Genomic DNA, 26234 nt, shown 5'->3' with positions numbered 1-26234 from the left:
GGATAAAGAAAAAAACATCTTTTTAAAAACACTATTTCAATTTTAGATGGTCTGATAGAGTGAATCTTTAACTGCTGAGAACAACATCTAAAATGTGAACAGCAAGTTAGTTTGTTTTTGAGGCAGGTAGCTATAGTTAGATAGCTAGTTTGATAGCCGTTAGCTAGTTCCTATCAGGCCTATCTTGTTAGGTCAAAAAATACATTCTCTGACATGTTTGTAATGAATAGCTACACAATACACCCACTTCTGCACCAACACATTTTTAGCGGAGATTTTTAACCGTTTTTCTCTGTTTCACTGCTCACACAGTTAATGCACTTCAGCTCTGAAGGACCCTCTGCTGTTGCCTAAAAACTTGAAGAAAATTTTGAAATTCCTTAACTTACAGCCGCCTTGTTTGGCTTGTTTCCTCCTGCTACAAGCTACACTAAAACATAGTCAATCTGTCAATTACTTGGGCTGTACACTTGACGGCAATGCAGGGGGTGCAGGTGGCCCTGAAAGTGGTAGGAAAAGTGAACGCCAGAACTAAGTTCTTGGCCAGAAAGTCAGTGTTCCTGGAAAGGGAAAGTCGGAAACTCGTGGCATCCAGCTTAATCCAATGCCACTTTGATTATGCTAGCACATCCTGGTACTGTAGTCTTCCCAAGCTGTGGAAGATAAAACTTCAGGTCTCCCAAAATAAACTGATCAGAGGTCCTAGGTCTCGGTCCACGAGAACACATAGGGAGGAACCAGTTCATGCAGCTAAACTGGCTCCCTGTGGAGTCCAGAGTGACACAGTTAAAACTCTGTCAGGTTCACAAAATTGTAAATAATGTAGCCTCAAAATACTTATTAAATTTCTTCCCGCAGGTCAGAGAGGCTCACAGGCACAACACCAGGTCTAGTGTAGCTAATCTGATGCTGGTAAGGATCAGTAGCCAGATGGATAAAAGTTATTTCAGATACTCGGGTGCCAGGATTGGAATAAGGTTCCTAATAGCATTAAACAGACTACAAACCCAGTCACGTTTAAGGCAAAACTGAAACACTGGCTTTTAGATAACATACCCCTGTAAAGACAGTTGTGTAGGCAGGGTTGTACGTAGCTCATTTAATGGACCAGTTTTAGTATAATAGGAAGTATGTACTTTAGCCTGTTGTCTGAACAATGCCTGTTACTGTAATGCCCAATAATTATTTTCTGTATATTGATGTTTTTTGTGCTTTTATATGCCGCTAATACCGTACTCCACTATCTCCACACGCACGTACGCACACGCACATGCACACACCTCCACGACATCTAACTATAACAAGGACCACAATGGAAATAAGTCCTGTGACTTTTTTTGCGTTATCCTTGATGTTCTTTTAATTGTGCATGTACATTGGTGTTGCAACCATGGAATTGTCATTTTAAAGTGAATTGTCAAATAAATAAACTAAACTAAACTAAAAAACAACTATACACTTATTGCAAAGGAATGTCAGTTACTAAAAGGGGTCTCTTAAAACCTGTGGAAAGTTGGCTTTCAATTAGTAAAAATGTATGATAGTTCAGTTATATTAAGCATCCACCAAACTATGAACAAAAAAACTATTTGAAAACATATCTGAAAACAGCTCAGCTCCAGATAAGACCATTTTCTCTATATCACACAAAGACCGAAGAGATGAAGCAGGGAGAATCTACCAGTCAGTACCTACATATGGCACTTACTATAGCAAAACTAGTAGGCTAAGCTAGGCAAAACTTACATTGCTATAAAATTAATTTGACTTTGAAACAGGCAGGTAACTTACATGATGTAGCCGCAGGTTTGGACCATTTGAACACCAACAATGGCGCCTGAGAGAAAGAGACGGATAGATAGATACTGTAGGCTTTCCAGTTGGATCACAAAACTAGCAAACACAGCTAGCACCATAATGGAGGAACATTAGAGAATTGGCTGTGCACACATAATGTCTTAGTAACAACCGGCAAAGAAAAAGAGAAATACCTGAAAAATATTGTTGTGTGGCGGTAAATAAAGTAAAAGTGAATGATAAGGTGGATTTGTTTCCAGATGTCTTACTCTGACACAGTAAACTGTTTTGTCTTTAGCCCTAGTCTCTACTCCAAAACAGTTGCAGCTTGAGAAGAGTCATCTCAGTTAATAAGCTGTGGGTCTTTGTTAGCTAGCTAACTAGCCAGCAGGCTAGTCAACACTTGTCACTCATCTTGATAAGCTGTCATCTAGCCTGAGGTAACCGGTATCCATAAAACCTCCACAGGTGTTGAAGAAGCAATCGGTGAACACAGGCAACCTGCAATAAATAAAGTAATGCCGAAATTCACTGTGTTTTAGAATGGCCCTGTCTGCCACACGGTTAGCTTTGTTTTGATACCGTTTCTTACCGCTTTCCAGCATTGTTGTTGCTGTGTCTTTCCTACATTTGATAGACACAACCCAGCTCACCAGTAGCCATGCCCACAGCAAAAGGTAGGCTACACACCCAAAAACATCCCAAACATCATTGAAAAGCCAGTTTTAGAGAAACAGGGAAGCATGTACACACAGGGTCACAGACAGACTATTTATTGATTGTTATTTTAATATCAATTCATATTGTAGCTTTAATATGCAACTAGCCACTAACACTAGCTGCTACTAGATACGTTAGCTAGTGTGCTAATAAGATGTGTTAACAAGAAGACAGTGAGTTGACCAGATGCTATGGTTAGCTAGCTAACAAGCTGACATTATCTAAACACTAAATCAATCAGATGGATCAGTGATGATGAGTACCTCCAAGATGGCCGCCAGAGGGGGGGTTACATCACCTGAAAGCCCTCTAACTAGAAGCAAAACAGGGTCTTCCTTGTTGAAATTATTATTCAAGTGCTTGTGGGGGAAATGAGCGCTGCATACAAGGGTTTTTCCATCGATCACTACAGTGTGAACTCATCAAAAACGCAGTCCATCGCTCCACTTCTTTCATCAGGATATAGGACACTTTGCTTTTGAATTTACTAGTCGATGTGCATCCAGGAACAGCACAAACAAGGGATGAGGGCATGATGTGACAGGAGGCTAACCCGAGGGTGAGCAAGGGATGGAGAGAGAGAATTGGAATGTAAGTGATTTCTCATCCTTTTCAGATGCTTTTTATATGCATATAAAACCACAAATGACATAATTACAAGGCAGTCAGAAAATTACCTTTGCATGGGGTTTAACTTCCAGAAAACTTGTTTCCTCTGTGGTTTCTGTAGTTTTTCTCACACTGTAACCGAATCAATCCGTCTGGGCAGGACATTACTCAGCTCGAGGTTAGGTAAATAACAATAGGACCAACTGTGTAACATTTTGGTAGAAGTTGCCTCTGTCTACTGGAATGATGGAAGATGCAGTATTTGTTGTTTTCAGCATTTGTACGTGTAGTTTTATAGAAATGGCATGCACAGTATAAGAAGAATTACAACTAAAAATTAACAACAATTCAGTTTTATAACAATGAGAACAATTTAAGAACCTTATGAGAACCATTCGAAAACAGTGAGATGGCAAAAGTTAAAACATATTTTTGTGTTTTTTGACATTTTGTGTGGAAAATTCATGAAGAGACATTTCTAAAATTCAAATTAAAGCATAGCAGGTAACACATCTTTGGTTTACAAAATGACACTTTAACAGCCTGTATCCGGAATATTATAATAAACTAAGATATTAAGTGATTTCCCCCCCCCCAAAAAAATGTACATATTGCATTTCGGTAAAGAGCTCTTCACCTTTATACCACAGTGGAACTCCTTCTGTCTTGAATAAAAGGAATAGCTCTACCCTTTCATGCAGCATCTTTCCATTCGATATGGATGCCACTGTCTGACTGGACACTAACCTCATTAACTGTGTTTATTGGTCGGCTGTATGCAACCAGGAAAAAGTGCTTTCATACAATAAGAGGACGGCTTTTACCAACAATGAGATCTATCGGGGGGGGAGCTGCGTCACGGTTTGTACATTAACGTCAGCACTGATCGGTAATGCCTGTACCGCTACCAGTATGCACGCCACACACACACACACACACACACACACCACATCAGTGAGGTCTGGTTAGTCTTCCTGGCTGACGGGCTTTACAATATTTTCATGGCCTATAACGAAGAAATCCCTTCCAATAAACTAATAACATGATAGCCTCAAAACAAACAGGACTCATTCAAAAAAAAAAAACACATACTGGCTTCTTGTTCTTCTTGATTTCCTTTTGAGAGGGAAAATTGAGGGAGTCACTCTCAGAGAAGTTATTCTGGCTGACCAGAGGTCACCAGTGTGAGAGTGACCGCTCAATATCTTTCTTTCTTTCGTTTTTAATGTCATTTTATGTATTTTTTCTGTTTTGTGTGAAGCACGTTGTATTTGCCTTGTGTATGAAGTGTGCTATATAAATAAAGTTTGCCTTGTCTTCTGTGCTGTCAACAGGTTTCAAAATGACATTCTCTTGATGAAAGGAATCAGAAGATCAAAGGAATGAAAGCAATTATTTCCATGTGGATGGGCGTCCTTAACAAGCTTACGGGAATTCAGTGGATTCTGGGGAAAGTTAGAGGATCAGTATCAATTTGGCCTATTACACATGACGGAGAAAGGATTTTTCTCATTGTTTTTCTATTTCATGGACTGGAATATTTGATTTACTTTAGCAGTAATACCCGATGAAGACAGCAATTATTACTGTCACGGTGAGGTGTGGTGAGGACCCAAATGCAGGACAGCGAGGCAGGTAGTGATCAAACCACAAGACTGGGTGTTTACTGTAATATAACGGTGCAGGAAACAACAGGTAAACAGAGATGGGAGCACTTAACTGACACGTAACGGGAAATAATGATCCGACAAAGACTGACTGGGGAACAAGACTAATATACACATGGGGAGGTGATTACAAATCAGAAACAGCTGGGGCAAACAGAGAACATGGCACGTAGAACTAGACAGGGAACACAATACACATAGAAATACAAAAACTAGACAATGAAGCAGGGACTGAAAGTCACAACCGTGACAATCAACTGTGATTTTGGTAAGACATGTATCAACCATGTCCATTAGAGAATTGGCTGTGTGTCAATGAAGTCTAAATCTCTAACAACGGAGAGCTGGCTGCTGTATGTGATGGGAGGGGTGCGGAGGGGCGGGATTGTTCAAAAATCTGATGGTTTTATTGGTTAGAAATGTATATTTACGCCTGCTAGTGCAGCATGAGGTCACTATTAAAGATATTCTGTTTTCCAGGAAGTAAAAGTAATGGGAGTTCATGTTATGGGGAGTTTAACAGTCTGCAGGTTTTGATTAGCACACTAATCAGTGAATCACTTGCTGTACTGGTGTAGTAACTGCACCCACATCATCATTGTCATTTCACATCTAGAAAGGCCCTGTGCATTTTGTGTGAGCCTCCTCCCTGATAACAGATCAATATGGTGTGGGAAGACTGTGAGATCAAAGGAAAGGGCACTGACCTCAACGTAAATGATCTCATTTACACCCCTAAGAGCTGGTATCAAAGAACAGACCTGGCAAATAACAATAAAACTCCAATACTCAGCCCTGTCTGTGTTAAGCCCCAAAGAGACAGAGTCTGAGGTGAGACACATTGGAATGTGTCCAAAATCAGGAGAAATCTTTGATACAGAATCATGAAACCTTGGGTATCACATTGTGGTGGACTCTAATGTATATGTCTAATTTTATGTGTAACTGTGATGTTTTATATAATAGTTATTTGCATTATTCAATTTCTTTATCTTTACATGGGGCTTAGATAGCCATGTTTGATATTAAAGTGTTCAGGAAATTGATGACGGTCAATTATATTGGATAGATCTGGTAACCAAAATTAGAGTTTCATGCATATGTAATGAGCCGTAACACTAGACATGCCAGCCCACGCACACACCCCTCAACTGATCACAACAAAACCAAACACACATTTCCAATGCGGATTTCATGCACTTTACGTGGTCGCGACACTTGTGCTAACGGAGTCTGACAACAACTTTGTTCCAAAGTTTGTCTCCAAAGACGGACTCAACTGCATCATCATCACAAGCCAAGTAGAAAGCCTGTTTCATCCGAAACAGTGAAGAGAGCCTTGCTGCCTTGCCTGTCTGTCTGACAAATACACACACACACACACGCCAGCACGTGTGTCTGTGTGTCCTGCCTGCTACAACCTCGCTATCAGCTATCCTGCTGAGTTTAACTCTGAAGAATCATCGGAACCTCCAGAGTGGGTCGGCGTTAGCCTTGAGAGAAACCACAGCCCTGTCCAGCAGGCCTGTCCCACAGCCCTGTCCCACAGCCCTGTCCAGCAGCCCTGTCCAGCAGCCCTGTCCAGCAGCCCTGTCCCACAGCCCTGTCCAGCAGCCCTGTCCCACAGCCCTGTCCAGCAGCCCTGTCCCACAGCCCTGTCCAGCAGCCCTGTCCAGCAGCCCTGTCCAGCAGCCCTGTCCAGCAGGCCTGTCCCACAGCCCTGTCCCACAGCCCTGTCCAGCAGCCCTGTCCCACAGCCCTGTCCCGCAGCCCTGTCCAGCAGCCCTGTCCAGCAGCCTGCGTGCTCCAGCCTGCTGAGATCAACTGAACAGACGTCGGACCTTGAACCTCCAGCACCTCGTCGAGCCGAGACTCCTCACAGACTCGCGTGCTTCATCTCCCTCCGGACGTCCGCTGGTGTCGTATTGTACTGATCATTGTCCGCTGGGCATCATATCATACATCACACATAGCTATCCCATTACATTCACACTTCACACACATATCACACACTTTATTACGGCTCCCTATAGATATAGTAACCATTCATTTAAGTCAGTTTTACAGATAGTTATACTGTCGCCCCTTTATTGCTGTCGTTGCTGACTCATGTCTTCCACTGCTCATCTTCCATGATTGTGTCTGCTGAAATGTTGGTTTAATTATCAGTATTGCATATTCACATGATCATCTATTCCTGTTGCCATTGATTCATCACTTCAGAGGTACTATATTCACTTGTATTTACCTGATTGAGTGTGCATTAGTTTAGTAATAAATATATTATTTTGCATAAAGTCACCTCCTGTGCTCATTGTGTGGGTTTAAATTCAAACATGCCGAGAACTCGCTCCTTCAGATGAGACCTGTTGATGCTGTCTGTTATCTGGTGCCCCGTTCTTAATTCTCATTGAAGCTAACTCTAAATTATATTGATATCAGACACCATCAATACCTACCACCACTACACTGGTTTACTGTAGGAGTCACTGATCCTGATGCCACTGCTGTTTCCTCTCTCCTCTCTTCTTCTCCTCCATCATATTCTCTCCTCTAGTGTCCTCTTCCCAAATCTGTTTCTTCTCTCTTCCGTTCTGTATCTCTTTCATTCACTACATAAAATTGACACTGCGGAAAAAAACAACACAGTGGTTTCTCAGCAGAGAACAAATCAACAAATGACTCCAAATGCCCCTCTTCCATTCGATATGGATGCCACTGTCTGACTGGACACTAACCTCATTAACTGTGTTTATTGGTCGGCTGTATGCAACCAGGAAAAAGTGCTTTCATACAATAAAAGGACGGCTTTTACCAACAATGAGATCTATCGGGGGGGGAGCTGCGTCACGGTTTGTACATTAACGTCAGCACTGATCGGTAATGCCTGTACCGCTACCGGTATGCACGCCACACACACACACACACACACACACACACACACACACACACACACACACACACACCACATCAGTGAGGTCTGGTTAGTCTTCCTGGCTGACGGGCTTTATAATATTTTCATGGCCTATGACGAAGAAATCCTTCCAATAAACTAATAACATGATAGCCTAAAAACAAACAGGACTCATTCAAAAAAAAAAAAACACATACTGGCTTCTTGTTCTTCTTGATTTCCTTTTGAGAGGGAAAATTGAGGGAGTCACTCTCAGAGAAGTTATACTGGCTGACCAGAGGTCACCAGTGTGAGAGTGACCGCTCAATATCTTTCTTTCTTTCGTTTTTAATGTCATTTTATGTATTTTTTCTGTTTTATGTGAAGCACGTTGTATTTGCCTTGTGTATGAAGTGTGCTATATAAATAAAGTTTGCCTTGTCTTCTGTGCTGTCAACAGGTTTCAAAATGACATTCTCTTGATGAAATGAATCAGAAGATCAAAGGAATGAAAGCAATTATTTCCATGTGGATGGGCGTCCTTAACAAGCTTACTTGTATGTAACATTTGTGTCTGATAGTCTTATCTGGATTGTTCTTTGTTTAGTTTCTTTTGCGTGTTTTTTTTTTTGTCCCCTTTTCCCTTTATCCTTCGAGAGGTCCTTTTGTCCTCTTGCTAGGCCGTCATTGTAAATAAGAATTTGTTCTTAATTGACCTGCCTGGTTAAATAAATAAAATAAAAAATTACGGGAATTCAGTGGATTCTGGGTAAAAGTCAGGGCGAGGAAAGTTAGAGGATCAGCATCAATTAGGCCTATTACACATTACACACTGCAGTGAATAAGACCGAAAAAAGAGGATTTGCTCATTTTTTTTCCATTTCATGGACTGGCAAATTTGATTTACTTTAGCAGTTTTATTGGTTAGAAATGTATATTTACGCCTGCTAGTGCAACATGAGGTCACTATTAAAGATATTCTGTTTTCCAGGAAGTAAAAGTAATGGGTGTTCATGTCATGGGGAGTTTAACAGTCTGCAGGTTTTGATTAGCACACTAATCAGTGAATCTCTTGCTGTACTGGTTTACTGTAGGAGACACTGATCCTGATGCCACTGCTGTTTCCGCTCTCCTCTCTTCTCCTCTCTTCTTCTCCTCCATCATATTCTCTCCTCTAGTGTCCTCTTCCCAAATCTGTTTCTTCTCTCTTCCGCTCTGTATCTCTTTCATTCACTACATAAAATTGACACTGCGGAAAAAAACAACACAGTGGTTTCTCGGCAGAGAACAAATCAACAAATGACTCCAAATGCCCCTCTGCAACATTATAAGAATTTATTCAAATCACAAGTTAATGGACAATTTAGGATGGAGAAAACATTCAACAGTGTACAGATCAAAACTTCAGCAAGACGCTCTGTTCCCTCCACATTGAACACTGATGCTAGGGAACATGGGAAGACTCGTTACTAGTTCTGAGACTGTACAGTTTAATTTCTAGGGAGCAAACTATTGTGTGATTTTGACTTAAACCTTAAACACCTGTCTCGTACGTTTCAACCTTTCATGAGCTAGAAACCATTATACATCGGTATCCTTTCCCCGCAGTGTAGATGGGCAAGCTTACCTAGAGTTATAACCAACAGTAGTGCGTTGATTTTGCCGCATTTGCCTATCCAAGATGAAGGCAGTATTGTCCGTCTCCTGTGTCACCTTTAGCTAAATCCTTATATTTCTGTTTAAAGTAGCAGTGACAGAAAGGGCTTTGGAAACATAACCAATCAATAATCAATCCAGAATAATTTGGAAACCCATTTTACTCTTCCCACGACCCACCTTTGGGTCCTGACCCAACATTTGTAAAATACTATCCTGTGATTGGAGCCGCTCCACCAGGGTTTTACTGTCAGACATGATGTCTGTTTTTAGGGATGAGGAGAAGAGTCATTACAAATCAGTAATCAATATTATATTATTACATTATTTAGTATCACCGTTGAAAATGAGCAGACATGTTTCAGCTCTATTGCTTTGTCCTATGAAGCAAGTCAGCTACAACAAAGCATACCAATACTGTTTGACCCAGGTGGCTGATGCAAGACATGCAAGTAGTCGGACTGCTGACTATATCATACACAGGTCAATACTGCGAGTGATTATTGTACCATATGCTGGAAAAGACTTGAGATTGACAGAAACAAGGTTGACTACCTAAAACCAATAAGGCACTGAGAAACTATTTATATCCCCAAAAAGACAGTCCATATACTATTAAGCCATTTCCTTAGAGACCACTCAACACATAAAAACCCTGCAGCTCAGTGCTGTGGTGCAGCCGAGGGGAGGCGGCGGTGCACTCACCGGTTCACCGGTTAACCCCGCCCACCAGCCTGAGCAGCACTGACTCACTGTGCGTTCACACCGCTAGCAAACTAATCACTGTGCTGCTGTCCGATGGATGATTTGAACTATCTGATTGAAAGCTTTAGCCCCAGTGGTGTTGCAGTGATAGGCTACACATATAGCAACATTAGCAGGTGATTGGCTGCTGATGGGCGATGTTGCCAATCCACACTGACCCCGCGTTTACACTGCGAGCAACACGATGAACAAGTCACTGGGAGTCTATTCATTTCCTCCAGAGCGACCAGGGAAACGGTCCTCAAGCTAGTCGCCACGGCTGAAGTTTTCACTGTCATCGGCTGCCGACAGCCAATCAGATTTCCCTACCGTTGGAATTTTATTTCATGAAGTTCCGCCTGGCAAGTGCAAAATGGACAAGGAAGTTGATTCCAGCCATTCAAAGCTTCCCAGTTCTCTACAACTTTCATTTGAAAGACGACAGGAATAAAGCGAAGCTTGGAGAACGGTTGATCCATCGCTGGGGTCGATGATAAGCTCTGAAGTCATTTTATTGAGTTTTTATTAATGCTACCTAATTACTGCTTGCTAGCTAGTTGTTAACTCATCAAAACTGTGTAACGTTATGAAAGGCAATACCAAAGCAGCAAAAAAATATGTTTTGACTGTATCGAACTTTATAGCTGCAGACCGCTGCACAGATGCAATCAGAGCCCGTTGTCCCGCCTACAATCAGACAGAACAGAGCGACACATCAACAAGTTGCTAGAAGTGTGAACGCAGGTGACAAACGAGGAAATGAGGAGACTGGTTAGCATTTCTGTTGACTGGTCGTAGAAAATGAACAGACTTCTGGCGACTGGTGTTTCGAGTTACAGATGCCACTGAAGTACAGTTTGCCCACCTGCTTGACACTACATCACTGTACCATTCATACCTTCTATTACAGTAACACTGGGACAGATCTGTTACATTGGATTAATACTGTAACACTAGGTGCTGTTATTATTATTCTGCTACATAATAAATATGACAAATTGTATAAAAATATACACCTAGAAGATCAGCTGGGACAGAGGGAGGGAAAGAGGGATGAGAGGGAAAAGACAGATGAGAAGGAGGGAGGAGGATTTGGGAACAGAGAGGGAAGGTGTTACGATGTGTGCGTACGTTACAGTAATGTGTGTGTGAGTGAGTTGACATGGATTTGTTCATGTGTGCACCAGGGAAAGAAATGACTTTTTTTCAGAGGCCATTTTTTGCCCCTTTGATCTGATTTATAGGGGCATTTTGGTCCTTTTCGGGGCAATTTTATTAATTTAACGTGAAAATAATATATTTGCGTTGCATATTAGCAAGGAAACACTCAATTTGTACCACTAAGATTTTTATTTTTTGTTAAAATTTTGCTGTTTTCCCCTCTCTCAACACAGTCCTTTGGGTTGGTCAACACTTTCTCCGGCTTCAGGCTGCGTACTCGGTTGTTATCTGATCAGAAACTGCTCCATTTTTCTTGCCAAGAACGCGTTGCAAAGAAAACACCCTCATCGGCTCCTACAAATCACCTACGGTGGCCCAATGGGGACATTAGTAGTTACTAATCATGCACAAATCTTTGACAACTCTACAAAAAAAAATGTGAATCGGGTAAATTGCAAAAAAGGGCACGCCTAATGTTTTGTTCCCTCATTTTTAATTTCATGGGCATTTATGAACTTTCTTTTTATGAACGTTTTTTGCCCTGAGCCCCTGTTAATTTCTGACCCTGGTGTACACACATGATGTATCCTATGTGTGTATGTATGTGTGTACGTGCTTCATGTTCATGTATGTTGCTTTAAGTGTATGTATGTATGTACGTATGCATGAATGTATAATGGTAGCCTTCAAAAAAGTCCCCTGTCCTGCATCAATCCTGCACTAGTACTGCAACAGACACTACAGCCTATTCTTTCTCAAGTTTTGTGGACAGAATTGAATCCCCATATTGTAACAGAAAACGCTAATCTTTCAAACTACAACTTGCCAAGCCATTCTTTCCATCTTCTCATGGCTGAAAAGGGAGCAAAATTTGTATTTTCCAAGCAATTCCTCTCAGGAGTGGAGCAGCGAAGGGACCGGTTGCGCAGTGAGCATGCAGTGAAACGTAGGACTTCTGTAAGGGCTACATCTGTACGTCTGTCTGTCTCTGAACGCCTAGTCGTCACTCTCAAAGGTGTGCAGGTAGGTTTTGAGGGTCAGGGTGTCGGTGTAGGTGAGGTTGGTGGATCGGTAGAGGTCCAGTCCGGTCAGGATCTCCACGTCTCGGACTCGGGCCGTGTGAAGCTTCAGCAGCTCCTCCACCCACTGCGACTCGTCCTCAGCGCTCTGCAGAGACACAGCGACAAACATCAAGTGGTTATTTAAGGCTGCGATCACACCTACAGTTTGTTTGTTTTGGTCCAAAACATAGTTGAAAAGTCGAGTTTGTAACATTCTTATATTTGGTTTGTTTAGGTTCACACTGACCAAATACAAGCGAACCAGGACTTGTAAACAAAAGTCACATTGACAACAAGTAGCTTGCTTATTTGTGACCTGTCATCCCCCGAGATTAAAGATTTTGGCAGCCGGGGAACGGGGGGTCAAAACAAATACGGACTTGTCTGTGCTGTTTGCCATAATTCTCTGGTCTTCATACCAGGTGAGAAAACATTGAATAAAAAGTTGAATATGAGCATCAGTCCAGACTCTGTTTGCCCTCAGTTCATTTTGTTATGCTAGGCTTTCCAAGCACGAGGAACTGCTGTCTATCAGATGTCAATATCCACCCTAAAACATAAAAAACTAGTAGTTGGTCCGATTACGTTTTCCTCGTAACGAACCGCACTACAGTTCGCTTGGAAGCTGTTTTTTATTTGGTGCGCAACCGAGTTCGATGGTTTTGTTCTCACCTGCCCACACAAACTGGACTACAGCAGGAAACGCTCCGTAGTTTCACTGAACCGGTCCAAACATGCTTGATGTGAACGCAGCCTTACTGTGTATTCTCTCCCTGATCATCTCAAGCTCATACTCCTTTTATTGCCACAGAGCGAGGTCAGTGGAATTTGTTTCAGTACAGATGAATCACTGCACTGATATTTACAACACATGATAAGTTTTAGTGAACGCAGACACAATGGACAGACGGCACAAAGTGCAACGGTGCCATGCTGTTATACAGGGAAGCAGGTTAGAGAGACTGACTCCTAATAGAAAGTGAACCAAAGGGCGACATTAAGAGTTTCATCCATGTGGTATAAATTATTTAATGTGAAACAGAACGCCCTTTAAAGTTACAATATGGAACATTTTTGATATTAAAGTGACATTAAATTAATAGGATATATTCTACATTGTGCTCTATATTGTTTGTTCATGCTAAATCCCCCATTTGCCATTGACTTTTCAGTGATGTTGGGACGTTCTGAGGTGTAAAACATTTCCTGAGGGCGTGTCTTAAGTCACAGTAACAACAACAATGGAGGAACCCTATGTTAACCCTATATTAGTATTTTTGGGAGATATTGGGTTAAATTATAATGTTTTATACAGCAGTAATATCCAAGAGGGTGTTGATGTTGTTAAAGAAGACATAATCATGAAGAAGTCAGCTGTCTAATGCCTCGCCATTTTTCCTCATTAATATGCACATTTATGCAGCAAGATGTTCCAAAATCTAATCAGATCCTCTACTCTATAGGGGGAACCTGCAGTTTGAGTATGAAGTTTGTATCATGCATTGTTACTGAGCTCTCTTGAGAAAACAAGAGAGATCACTAACTGGGTCTCACCATCAAGGGTTGGCATAGAAGTGAAGCATGGTTAGCTGTGCTTCATGGGAATTATCAGCATGGTTGGAACACGTCTCGGCCAATCAGATTGCTTGGCTGAGACTACACATTGTATTAGTAATAGCATGGAAGCCTTGCCTAGAGCACAGAATGTGCAGGACACACATACACGCACACACACGCATACACACACACACACACACACACACACACACACACTTGGTCTGTGTGCTGCACTTCTGCTGTGGTTAAAGTCATATTGAGTAATATTTTGCCGGTTGTGGCTTGTATAAACAACTTTCAAAGTTAACCAACAAACAAAGTTAAAGTTAATGCAAGTACAGCGAGGAGAAACTGGAGTGGATCTGGGGTTGGCGAGTATTGAAGGAGAGGATGAAGAGCGACGCAGAGTTGACCTGTTTTCTGTTGGACAGGTAGCTGCTAGCTAGGTGCCACCTTTTCTACTGCAAAGAAGCTACGCTAACAGCGGTAGCTAGCTGCCAGCTCACACACACACACACACTCGCTCTGACCAGAACTCCAGTTCCTCTGTTTTAGAGTTCAGACCGCTGCCGCAGCCGCGAGGCTTTTAGATATAAAAGGATTCAGCGGTGGTTTTGGTTGCACACCTGCTTCCAAAACGTTGACGCCCAGAAACGTCCCAAACATTCAGAAATAAGAAAACCCAGGCAGAAGGCAGCAGGCTCTCTGCAGACACACACACTGTCACACACTCCTAATGGGCCAGAAGTCATGACCAGTTTTGGATGAGTTTATGCTATTTCAAGGGGGGGAAATCCAGCTCAGTACACCTTTAAGGTAAATTCAATTTATTAGGAAGAGAGTTTTTCAAGTACTGACATGCTAAACGATGATCAAGAAATGACATAATTTTGCCCCGGCTATAAATAAACCACAACCTGCAACCACAAGGCAACAGGTCTGTTCAGTTTTCCTTGGCATAGATTCCACAAATATCTGGAAGGAACAACTCATTAGTTACTGTAGGGATGAATCATAACCCACCAAAAGTTTTTTCTATTTTATCAGGCAAGTTGCCAAAGAACGTACTGTTCTTACCCAACTGTTACTATCCAAACAGCCTGGGATAGTAGTTCCCAAAGGAGGGAGGGTTTTACACACACACACACACACACACACACACACATTGGCCTTTCTGTTGTTGACTTTTTTACACAGATGCCAAAATAACTATGACTGACACATGAATATCTTGTCCATGTGTTGATTGTTGTCTTTTATTTAGTGCATAATAGTTACCAGTGTTTGAGTCATTTGCAGCAGGGAATAAAATCATTACTTGATTTTGAAAACAAGAAAAAAAACTCTCTCACTTTTTTTTTATTTCACTCTGTCCTTCTCTCTCTCTCTCCTCCTTGGACTTTAAGCCACAATGAAATAAAAAAATGTTTGCTAATTTTCCATGCCATATGTAGAGATATGTACTATTCCAATGTATTGATTATCATGAGCTCATCATGTGAGGGTTTATGACTATCATGCATAGACAAGATCCTATTGTTCCTGAGACCCACTTATACAACATCCGGGGGGGGGGGGGGGGGGGGGGGGGGGGGGGGGCTTGCAGGAGGCTGTCCTTGAAGATATAAGCCTGGTTAGTCTGACCCTTGTCAGAGAACTGCACCGTTCCCTTTGCTATGATGAACTTCTGTCCATGCAGCATGTATCATTAAAGAGAACACTAAATCAAAAATTATTCATCACCATAATATACACCTGTTAACGTGTAAATTACAAAAAATGAGAAAAAAAATCCTATTACTTTTACTTGCTGGAAAACAGAGTATCTTTAATGGTGACCTAATGCTGTACTCCAACCAATAAAACCATCACAGATTTTTCAACAGTCCCGCCCCTCCACCCCTCCCATCAAATAAAACTGCCTTTCTCTCCTTAACTGATCTCCCATTGGTTTACACCTGCATCCAAAGGAAATGCATCCAAATAAGGAAGCAAGATAGTCTCAAAATGCGGTTTCACTGTGACTTTCGGCCTGTTGGTGTGTGTGTGTGTGTGTGTGGGGTCGGGATGATCATCATCTTCTCAGCCAACCAATCAACTGATCTTGTGACAGCAGTGTGACCAATGAATAATCAAATGACCATGATGTGTCAAATGACCAGACGAAGGTTCATGACACCGTTTAGGACCCCGACCTTTTGCTCTCACTACTGTGCTGTTAGAGATAAACAGTGTTGGAGTCAAAGGGTCAGGGCTATGTGAACTGACAGACAGGCAATAAAAGAGTTGTATTACTGGCAGGTAGGGGAAAGGTCAATGCTTAACGCTACTTCTTTTTGAGACAGCATTGATTAGTAGTGTCTGCGTCGACAAGCATAGGCACCACTGATAATTATTTATTCATAAAGGAGCACTCAAACCAGATCGATGATATCTAATACACTAACGTGTGGATGTAATTTAGCACTGTTGTTGTCGAAAAAACATGCAACAGCAATTTTAACGTTTTTTTCCCCCCCTTGAATTGGAAGTGAAAGATCTTAATTGTATAATTTCTGTATAATTTCAAAAAAACATATGGGGTGGCAGTGAGAAAATGAACATTCTCTTCATTCCTGGAAAAAAAACCTTTTTGCAGATCCATGTTTATTGTCTAACAGCAGTGTAATAGTGTGGCTTTTTTGGGTTTTGATTTCATATATAAATTATGTATATACAATAACCACTTACTGTATATATCTCATATATAATACAAGAAGATATGCTACTATTCCTCAAAACGTGCACATAAAACCTTTGCTTCCAGTTAGTGCACTGACTCAACATTAACCCAACCCTTTTACAGTACACAGTGTTCTTCATAGGGATGGAGGGAAGGGCGTAGTTTTTAGGGTAAACACTGGCTTGATGCTACTATAGAGTTAGCTACAGCTACAGTATTGTTTTCCCTACATATTTACTTCTCAAGTGACTAGGGCTGGGTATCAGTACTCGAAACTTCTCCAGTCAAACGATACCTGCATTCGATACTTTTTGTACACAGATCTAGAAAAAAATGAGTATTTGTACGGTTTTCCTCGCAGCCAATCACCGCAAGCGTTCTTCGATTTAATGCGACGTGTGATTGGCCCGCTACCGCAGCAGCTACAACCCATACAGTCTGTGGTGAAGTCGAGCGCGGTGTGTGTGACGGAGTCGGCAGTTCAGCGTGCCGAGATGCCACCAAAACGTTAAAAAAAAAAGGTATCGAATGAAGTACTCTATTGGTATCGGTATCACTTTAAGGGTACTGGCATTGGTACTGGTATCGTCATTTTTTAAACGATACCCAGCCCTACAAGTGACCCAACAAAGTTAATTTTCTGGCTACCTGAAGAGAAAGTTTGAAGATCCCAACAAGTCATGCCAACAGCTGCAAAATTATTTTTACAGCAAAGGTTGTTTGTACTCATATGAAGCCCCAGGGTTTCCACGCTCACTTGGACATCAAAGTCAGGGACTTTTCAATGACTTTCAAAGCAGGGCTCTTAACTAACTTTTTTCACCATCCTCCCGGAACCGTCCCGAAATACAATATAAGCCGTCCCGAAATGACTGTGGGCCGTCCCGAATTTAAAATCTTACGTTTGGTGTAATCATCGATAAAAAGTAATCATATGGATCACTGGCACTTCACACTCTCTCTCTGTGGGCCTGATCTAGGATGTCGGTAATCAAAAGGAGTCTCCTCTCCTCAGAGCTCTTCCTTACCGCCTCAGTGGCTACCAGCTTGCCTGTCACCTCCCGCCGGCCACCACTCCCTCCGTTCAGCCCCTTTGCCGACCGGGCCAATCCTGCCTTTATCCGCTTCATTTTCCGTTTCATCATTAAACATTTCCTCCAATTCAACAAAAAGTCTCCCTCAGCCTCAGCCATTTTTCTCGTATCGTAAGTTGCTTGTTCATATCGTAAGTTGCTAGTTAGCTTCGTGAGTTTAGCTTTGTCATGTCCGTTACATTACATTACATTAATACTAGCAAGCTTAACGCTGCCTACCTCATTGACTTGGGTTGAATTCCCCGTTGCAGCTGCGGCTGTCGTGAGGTCAGAGGCTGGCGGTTCAGGGTCTGGCTCTGCTGTGTGTTTTCCTGATGTTTGCTTTCTTGATGTAACGTTAACGTTAAAAAAATGCAGTATCCCACTACGGGACGCCATTGCCATTGTGTATCACTCTGACAGTCAATACCGGCGGTGACAGGCGTCTGACAGGATTTTGCGGGTCTAGATAACGTTACTTAGTAACGTTTGTGCGCGTGTGTGTGTGTGTATGTTGTCAAGAAGGTTTAATAAGAACTGTGTGTGCTACACAAAACGTGCAGTCAGTTTCATTTTCATCGCCGTTCATTGTAACGTAACGTAACGTTAGCAGTTGTTCTCGTCCCAAATTCGTCCCAAAATTAATTTACATCCTCCCCGATCCTATTTTTATCGGCCCCGGGACGACGGGAGGTCCTTAAGCTCGAGCCCTGCTTCAAAGTCTTGATTGGTGGAATTCAAGGACTCAAAATTGGCAAGTTTTAGTTGAAGACATGACATTGGTCACCTTTTTGCTACTGATCTTGTCAAGTTAAGAAAGAGCTGAGGCATATTGATGAATTTGGGTGCTATAAATCAATAAAATATCAAGGAATTTCAAGGCCATCCATTTTCAAACAAAACTACAGGCCTTGTTTAATTTTTCTCAAATCAACAAACTTTCAAGGATTTTCCATGCCCGTGGAATACGGCCGAACGATTTTGAAAAAATATCTAATTGCGATTATTTTGACTGATATTGCAATTGCGATATGATTTGCGATATTAGAGGGAATGATCATTTTTACATCATTATTCTCATTTTCATTGAAAAACGTATTAAAATGATTATGGAGTGATTTTTGCGGGGATCTGTACCAAACAAAGATGTTTTCTTAAGTCTGTAGAATATGATGTGTAGGCCAGGACATCTCTGCAGCACGACAACATTTAATTTAAAATGGTATTTTGACACATTTCACCTTTAACAAATATTGCGCCTCCTGCGATTTGAAAATTGCAGTAGGCCATATTGCGATTTCGATAAAATTTCGATTAATTGTTCAGCCCTACCGTGGAACCCTGAAAGCCCCCATAACCGCATGAAACCCAACCCATTGGAAACTTACTATTACCTAACTGTGTTCACACTGCTAGTAACCACATACTGAAGTACAGGATTGGATGCTGATGGCAATGTCACCCAAAAGTTCAGCTGCATCCAACTTTTCCACACCGATGAACGCGGAAATGATGCAACTGTGACACAAAGTTTCTGGACAGCTACACAAAGAAGGCACTGAAGCAAGTTAAAAATTGTATTTATTTGGTGCAAGAACTAAAATAAACGAAACTCAACCTATCCGTGTGCTCCAGTGTCTTCTTTGGGCAGCTGCCCAGAGGCTTCCGTTTCAAGTTATTCATGCTGTTGAACACACAGTAAGGCTCTCAGAAAGCCAAAGCTGAACCCAAAGAGGATATCTGAGCTTTTCCCTTTGGCGAGACAGTGACAAACATCTGTCTTTACAATATCTGTGACATGTAAGGCACTAAAAAATGCTAAAAATGTCTCCAGTCATGCTGCTATCAGGCACTAAACATGTCCACCAACTGGCACATTTTATCTTGATGTACCAGGCACACTGACAACAGCATCTTACCAGTATGACACACAGTAGTTAGACAAAGAGGAAATGCCTTGCAAAAAGATAAGTGGCTGTGCCCAGAACAGTCAGACACCAATGACAAACAACTCAGATAAAACAATAACAAAAACCATAGACAAATTCTCAAGGAGCTCTAGATTGTGCTGAATCACTGAATCTTTTAAAACTAAATTTAAAAAGATGATACCGAGGCATTGTCACCAGATAGTCTTTGTATGTTTGAAGACATACAGTAAATATCTCTTTGGTATTCCAAGGTCAAATGTCAAGGTGATATGAATTGACAGACAATCAGCCAATAAGGGAGCTTCAATGCTGGGAGATAGGGGAAAGGTTACACGTTGGGTAATTCTGCTGATATGGGAAAAATTCCAGAAAAACTCCCACCCACACACTTTTTTATATGAAGTTTATTTTATTTTATTTTATTTTTTTCGCTTCTAGAATGTGTAGGATTTCATCAGCAGGAAACTTTTCCAAAACAAAAACTCTGTGGTGTTTAAATGTTTTTCAGTGTCCTGAGACGGGGGCTCGGTTAGTGATCAATATTATAAACTTCTAAAAATCCGTGGTTAGTGATCAATAGGAGGGAACGTTCTGAACCTTCACTTTACAGTAAGTGGGTCCGTAGTGTTTTGAAATAGAAATCGTAAAGTACAAATTGTTTTAAGGCACAGTAAAAAAGGAATTGAGTGTCCGATAGCTTGGCGGCACGGCTGATGACGTTCATCTCAGACGCAGGATCCCAGGATGACAGTGTTGTTTCAGGCTTTTTTACGTGATACTGACTTCCTGGGGTTGGGTTATTACTGGCAAAAGGGAAATGGGCAGTCTGGTATTGCATTCAGTAATTAATCCACCCGTATTGGATGGTTCAATAAACTAAATGAAAAGAAAGATAAATTACGTTATAAGAATGGCCAGGGTGGGGCTCATTAGACTCCAGTGATTGCACCGGTCCAACCCACCCATCCCCTTCCTCTGACATCCAATTTACAGGCAGATCTCATGTCCCATCTCAGGTCTAATCACGAAAATATGTGCATCTCCTGATGTGAAACAAGTTGGTAATGGGGCATGGAAGAAATTATTAACTTTTGGTGAAAATCTGACATGTGGAACTGGCATATCTTGACAACTGCATAGCTTTGGTGGAGGTATGTGCTCTACTGAGTGCCATCTAGTTCATTATTGTTATATAACAGACCTAGAAACAGGCTTGGAGCAAATAGTAGCATTCTGAAAATACTTTTTAAGGTTTATTTTATCCCAATTCATTAATGCTAGATGGGGTTTGCCACATAGGACAATACAATAGGTGCTCGAAAATTCAGACAATCACAGGAAAGCATTTGAAAATCAATTTACTATATTTTTCTGTGAGTGAAAACATCGATGACATGATCAGGATAGTCCCGATGTGGTAATCCCCATTTTTTAATTTTTTTATTTTCCAAGCTGGTTAAAACAAATGATCAAGGAGGACTATGTGATCCAGGACAGGATAAGGAAATTAAACACAGACTTCCTTCTAAAAAACTGCTTACATCAAGTGGCTCAAACAAAATGTCCTGTACACCAAGAAACAGTCTGGGTGCCAAACATATTTTTTAAGAAAGTACAAACACCCACATACACACGTACAAACCTGTTCCATGATGTTTGCTTAACAATGGAAAGAGGTGCAGTAATCAAAACATGTGCTTTTGAGTGGTGACACTGTGAGTCTGTGACCTACTTCTTTTTTAACCTCAGATACAACCTCACATCCACACACACCCACATACACACACACACACACACACACACACACTTTCCACCCAGATCATCTTCAGGTCTGCGTCAGTATGTGTGACGACGACTAGGCCAGTGTGTCGAGTGGTAACGTGTTACTCAGAGACGCGCCGAGTCGATATCAAAGATTGGAATCGGACCCGATCGAGGCTAAAAGTAGGAACTAAACATGACACCCGATCAAATCCCAATTCATTTAACCTATTTATTTATTTTCTCCTCCTCCGCTCCATGTCTGCCATTTGTCGTAAGAAGTGTATGTGCTGTAAACAGGCGTTATCCACCATCACATCCACCTGTTAATTTATTACAATCACCTGTTATTTTCCTACCAAGATGGCCGTGTTGTGATGTAACAGAATACTATGAATTAAAGATAAAAGTTTATTCTTAATGCAGTTGTTCAACTGAGTATTAAGATTATCTTTCTTATCTTATTATTATCTTGCTTTGGTTTCACTGATTTGAGATTGATCAGAGTGATGCTTGTAGTATGGAGCTGTTTAATTGTTCTGAAAAGATTAATGACAAAAATATTGTGGGGATTAGTGGGGAATTCCCCGTCATTTAACCTCTGTGGGAGATTCACACCTCTTCTCTCCCGTGAAGTCATGGGAGAGAAGTCATGTTGTAATGAGTTGTGCAATAACGTGCTATTTTAGTTTCAGTAATAACATTGCAGATACCAATCAAAACTACGTCTGACGATTATCGATGACTGTGCATATCTATTCTAGGACGTACCTCAAATCCCACACAAATATGACTTGACAGTTATGGGAAGAGTAACAATAACAAAAGATGTCAAATCTGATTTTGTTTCAACATAATGTCATGTTTCTGGATGTCTTCCATGTAAATGCTGACTCAGACACGCTGACTAAATTATGTCATTTTGTGAGCGTGAAGGTTATCTGAGTGCAGTAAGTGAGACAGAGTTCAATTCTGAGATACTGAGCATCAAAGGTTTGACGTCCCATCTGGCAGAACAGTTGTGTGCTTTCTATCTTTTTAAATATTTAACCCCAAAAGGATCTTTTGTCTAAAAAAAATTAACAAAAGTAACCTTCAAAGATCATGTGAAAAACTCAAGTTCGGAAAAAAAACATAACAGTGTTATTCAGCTGCACTTGCTCCGTAGAAGTGTGTTTTGTTGATTCACGCAAGGATTAAATGGATCCCCACATGATTCCAGAGAAAAAGCTCATGGTTTTTGACAGCAAAGTTTAAAAAGAGCGGTTCCCAGCAGAGATAAATTCAACGCCAACGCAGGCGAGATAAGATAGCAGCCTGGCCAGGAAATCAACTTTTCCATCCATCAGATACAGAAACTGGTGGATTTCAGAATACACCAGCCACTATCACTATCAAGCAAACTGCTCTTTAGAACAGAAAAGACTCTGGTTTCCTGACAGAGCGGCTGGTGGAGCAGATTAACTAACCAGCAACTAAAGTGTACCAGCAGTTTTCCCTCCAGAATCAATATTCTGGAGGGAATATTGACGTAATTTCTGTCTTCCCCCTCTGACAGTGTATGGGAGGTTTCTTCAAATCAGCGATCTAAAAAGCATATGGCTTTGATTCTGTTGTAGGAAGCATCAACACATCTCGCTTGGCTTAATTTCACAAAAATCCATTCCGTATTATTTATATGAACCACAAAATTAGTTACTGAACTGCACTACCCAGCAGGCTTTTAGCTAGCTGGGACGTTCCATCTGCTGTAAAGGGAACGATGCTGCATTCCTACTGTTTGCTAGTATGAACTAGCCTACTGACGTTACTAGAGTAGAGAAATAGATAGCTAACGTTAACGCTAATGCTAACGTAGTGGGCAAAGAGTGTTGCGTCCATGTTTTCCCAAGCAGACACGCTGGAACGTATTTAGATCGGAAGTCGGTAATATCAACTGAGAACTATCGACTTCCCACTTCCAATGGATTGCGGCACAAGCTACGGTAGCTAGCTAGCTAGCTAGCTGCAGCTTCACAGCTCCAGTGAAAAAATGTCTTCAGTTCCTGTCATGAGGCTGAACTCAGACTCAGACTAGCAAAGTCCCAACCTGCATCTGAACAGGTGAAGGTGGATGGTATCTGTATATGGGTAAAAGAGATGACATCTTGTCTTGCATTAGAGAGACTGACAGCCAGAGGAAAGGCAGCAAAGGACTTAACAAAAAATATGGAATCCTTTATTAGAATTTCTTGAAGTTGAGAATGTACAGTCAACTTGAAAGTGTTTTATATTGCTGCTTGACTTTACTATAGCTTTTATATATTTATTTACTCTTTTTTGTTTTAGTGTATGTGTATTTTTTTCCTTTGTTTAGTTGCAGAAGACATGCTACTTTGCGGTCAAAGGAATTAGCCACTTATCCGCTAGCAATCCACAGGAAGGCTTCGGCCTGCACTTCTGCTTCAGCTGCTTTATGGCAAATGTTGAGACCTGGAGGAAGGTTTCACTATCACTGTACAAGCTGCTGAATCCATCTGGGAGAATGTAAGAGAGTGGCTTTTTCCCTGCTGTAATAATGACCCAGACCGCATGATGAAAGATGCCCCCGATACCATATGTCTGTTCACTGTGACACATCTAGATCTGTATTTATTTCTGTCTATTCTCTTTCATTTCTGTTACAGACTTCCAAAGCTTCAGTCAGTCTGGTTCCAACAGAGAAGCATGTAAATTTTTATTTTTGTGTATACTTCTCCTCTTTTTTTAAATACTGCTTATACTGGCGTACTTTCTTTTATACACTACTTCTACTAGGGACCATTCCCTAAACCAGTGGTTCTCAACCAGGGGTTCGGGACCTCACAGGGGGATGTGAGATCATTTTGGGGGGTCGCAAGATGATTTATGGGAAAGGAAAATTACATATTTCTACTATACAAATTAATTATCATATGTCTATTTTTTTCTCTTTCTCGCTATACTTGAAATACTGACAAGTTTTCAGGCTCTCGTCCTCCTCTGATAATGAATCAAATTAAACAAACTGAAAAGGGAAAATCGTTAGTAGCCATCGCTTCAGTTTAAGGGGTCGCAAGCCAAAAAGTCTGAGAACCGCTGCCCTAAACATCTACTTTCAGTTTTTTTACATACCACTTTTGTAATTTTTATGTTTAATTGTTTAACTTGACCTATGTGAGCGAGCCAGCACGTCGAATTCCTTGTATGTGCAAACTTATCAGGCCAATAAAACTGAATATAATTATGATTATATTGGATTTAAAGAATATTCTGACTACATTGCTGATTACATTGTCACTAGCTGGCACATAGCAGAGAATAACAGGAAATATGAGTGACAGAGCGAGCATGACGTGGAGCTATATTTAAATCTGTGACTGGATGTGGACAGTGAGTATTTAAAGAATATTATGACGACACTGCTGAGTCACTAGGTGGAATAACTGGAGATATGAGCAGCAGAGCGAGCATGGCACTGAGGCGAACACGACATGATGAAGCCGTGGCATGCGGTCGAGCCTGCTGTACCGCTGGGTGTTTTGTAATGGCGACACCCAGTAGATTCCCGTCTTTAGTCCTGTTCACATGAGACTGCTGTGACGAACCTCGTGTAATTACTGAGTCACCTCCCACTATGTCTGCATTTTCTTAAATGTATTTACACGGGACAATGAAATTCACTGAAAACACCGCCGCCCCGGATACAGCTGCATATGGTCAAATACATTTTAGCAGTTCCTGAATCAGCAAAGCAAACTTTTTAGAAAAGAAGTTTGCGCCCAAAATGCATGGAAACCTTCCTCTAGAGATTCCACTGCTGCCTCCAGTTTTCATGGCTGGAGGAAAACATAAATCACGAAGAAGACAAAGAAGAAGAGATTTTGCACCAAAAACAAATTCCTTCTGAAACTGCCTGGAGTTCAGTTTGCAAAGGGATTAGTATCAGGAGAGGTAATTTGTGCTGGAATTTAATTTACATATTCCATGGGAATAAAATCACCAATGATCTCTGCAATTATTACCAATCACTGGATATTAATCCTATGTGAATAGTGCTTTTATATTTTCACCACGGGAAGAAATGAAGTCATCATCAGAAAGCTTAATAAGATCTACAGTTGACTGAACAGCAACATCAGCCCCTTAAAGGCACTGCATGTGCAGTATTACTCTATTCTATTCTATTCTATTCTGTTCTAGTATGGTCTCATTTGGAACAGTGCTGTTTGTTGCATGGCATTATTCTGTTCTCTTCTCTTCTACTCTCTTCTACTCGATTCTATTCTATTCTATTCTATTCTATTCTATTCTGTTCTAGTATGGTCTCATTTGGAACAGTGCTGTTTGTTGCATGGCATTATTCTGTTCTCTTCTCTTCTACTCGATTCTATTCTATTCTATTCCATTGCAAGCTGTTTCTCCTCAGGGCCTCGTAACTCACACACAATAAAATCTGTTCTCAAAACATCAGCTGCTCGTTTCACTGGAGCTGGCATTTAAAACTATTCATATTGTTCCAAGTTCTAGATCCCTTTTTTAATGATTCCACGCAAGCACACACACACACACACACACACACACACACACACACACACACACAGAGAGAGACAGGCAGACACTAGACAGACATACAAGCTCTGGCTTCCTGTTTTAATATGTTTGTTTAGCCTTATTTTTATCTCTGTGCCCTTTGTGGCTCTGTGCAGCTCTCTTGTCTGAATCGGTTTGACCCGACAGAGGGAGGCGAGGGAAGCGTTTTGTAAGACAGGAGGAACCAAGATGTACACAAACACATAAAAAAGGATCATAGTAAATGTCACTGCTGAGAATCATCTGCTGAGTCAGGTGTGTGTGTGTGTGTGTGTGTGTGTGTGTGAGAGAG

At 41.2% G+C, this 26234-nt stretch overlaps 1 protein-coding gene across 1 annotated transcript in view; it reads left to right on the top strand.

Annotated features, from left to right (window-relative positions):
* rnf139 (ring finger protein 139) overlaps positions 1-26234 on the top strand; it is a 328745-nt gene extending 302511 nt beyond the window's left edge. The window contains exon 7 of the transcript XR_013507471.1: positions 26198-26234. The gene's annotated coding sequence lies outside the window, so the exon portion shown is untranslated. The remainder of the gene's footprint in view (positions 1-26197) is intronic.

This window comes from Centroberyx gerrardi, chromosome 19 (genome assembly GCF_048128805.1).
Source record: "Centroberyx gerrardi isolate f3 chromosome 19, fCenGer3.hap1.cur.20231027, whole genome shotgun sequence".
NCBI lineage: Eukaryota > Metazoa > Chordata > Actinopteri > Beryciformes > Berycidae > Centroberyx > Centroberyx gerrardi.
This window is presented reverse-complemented; position numbering and strand designations above follow the sequence as displayed.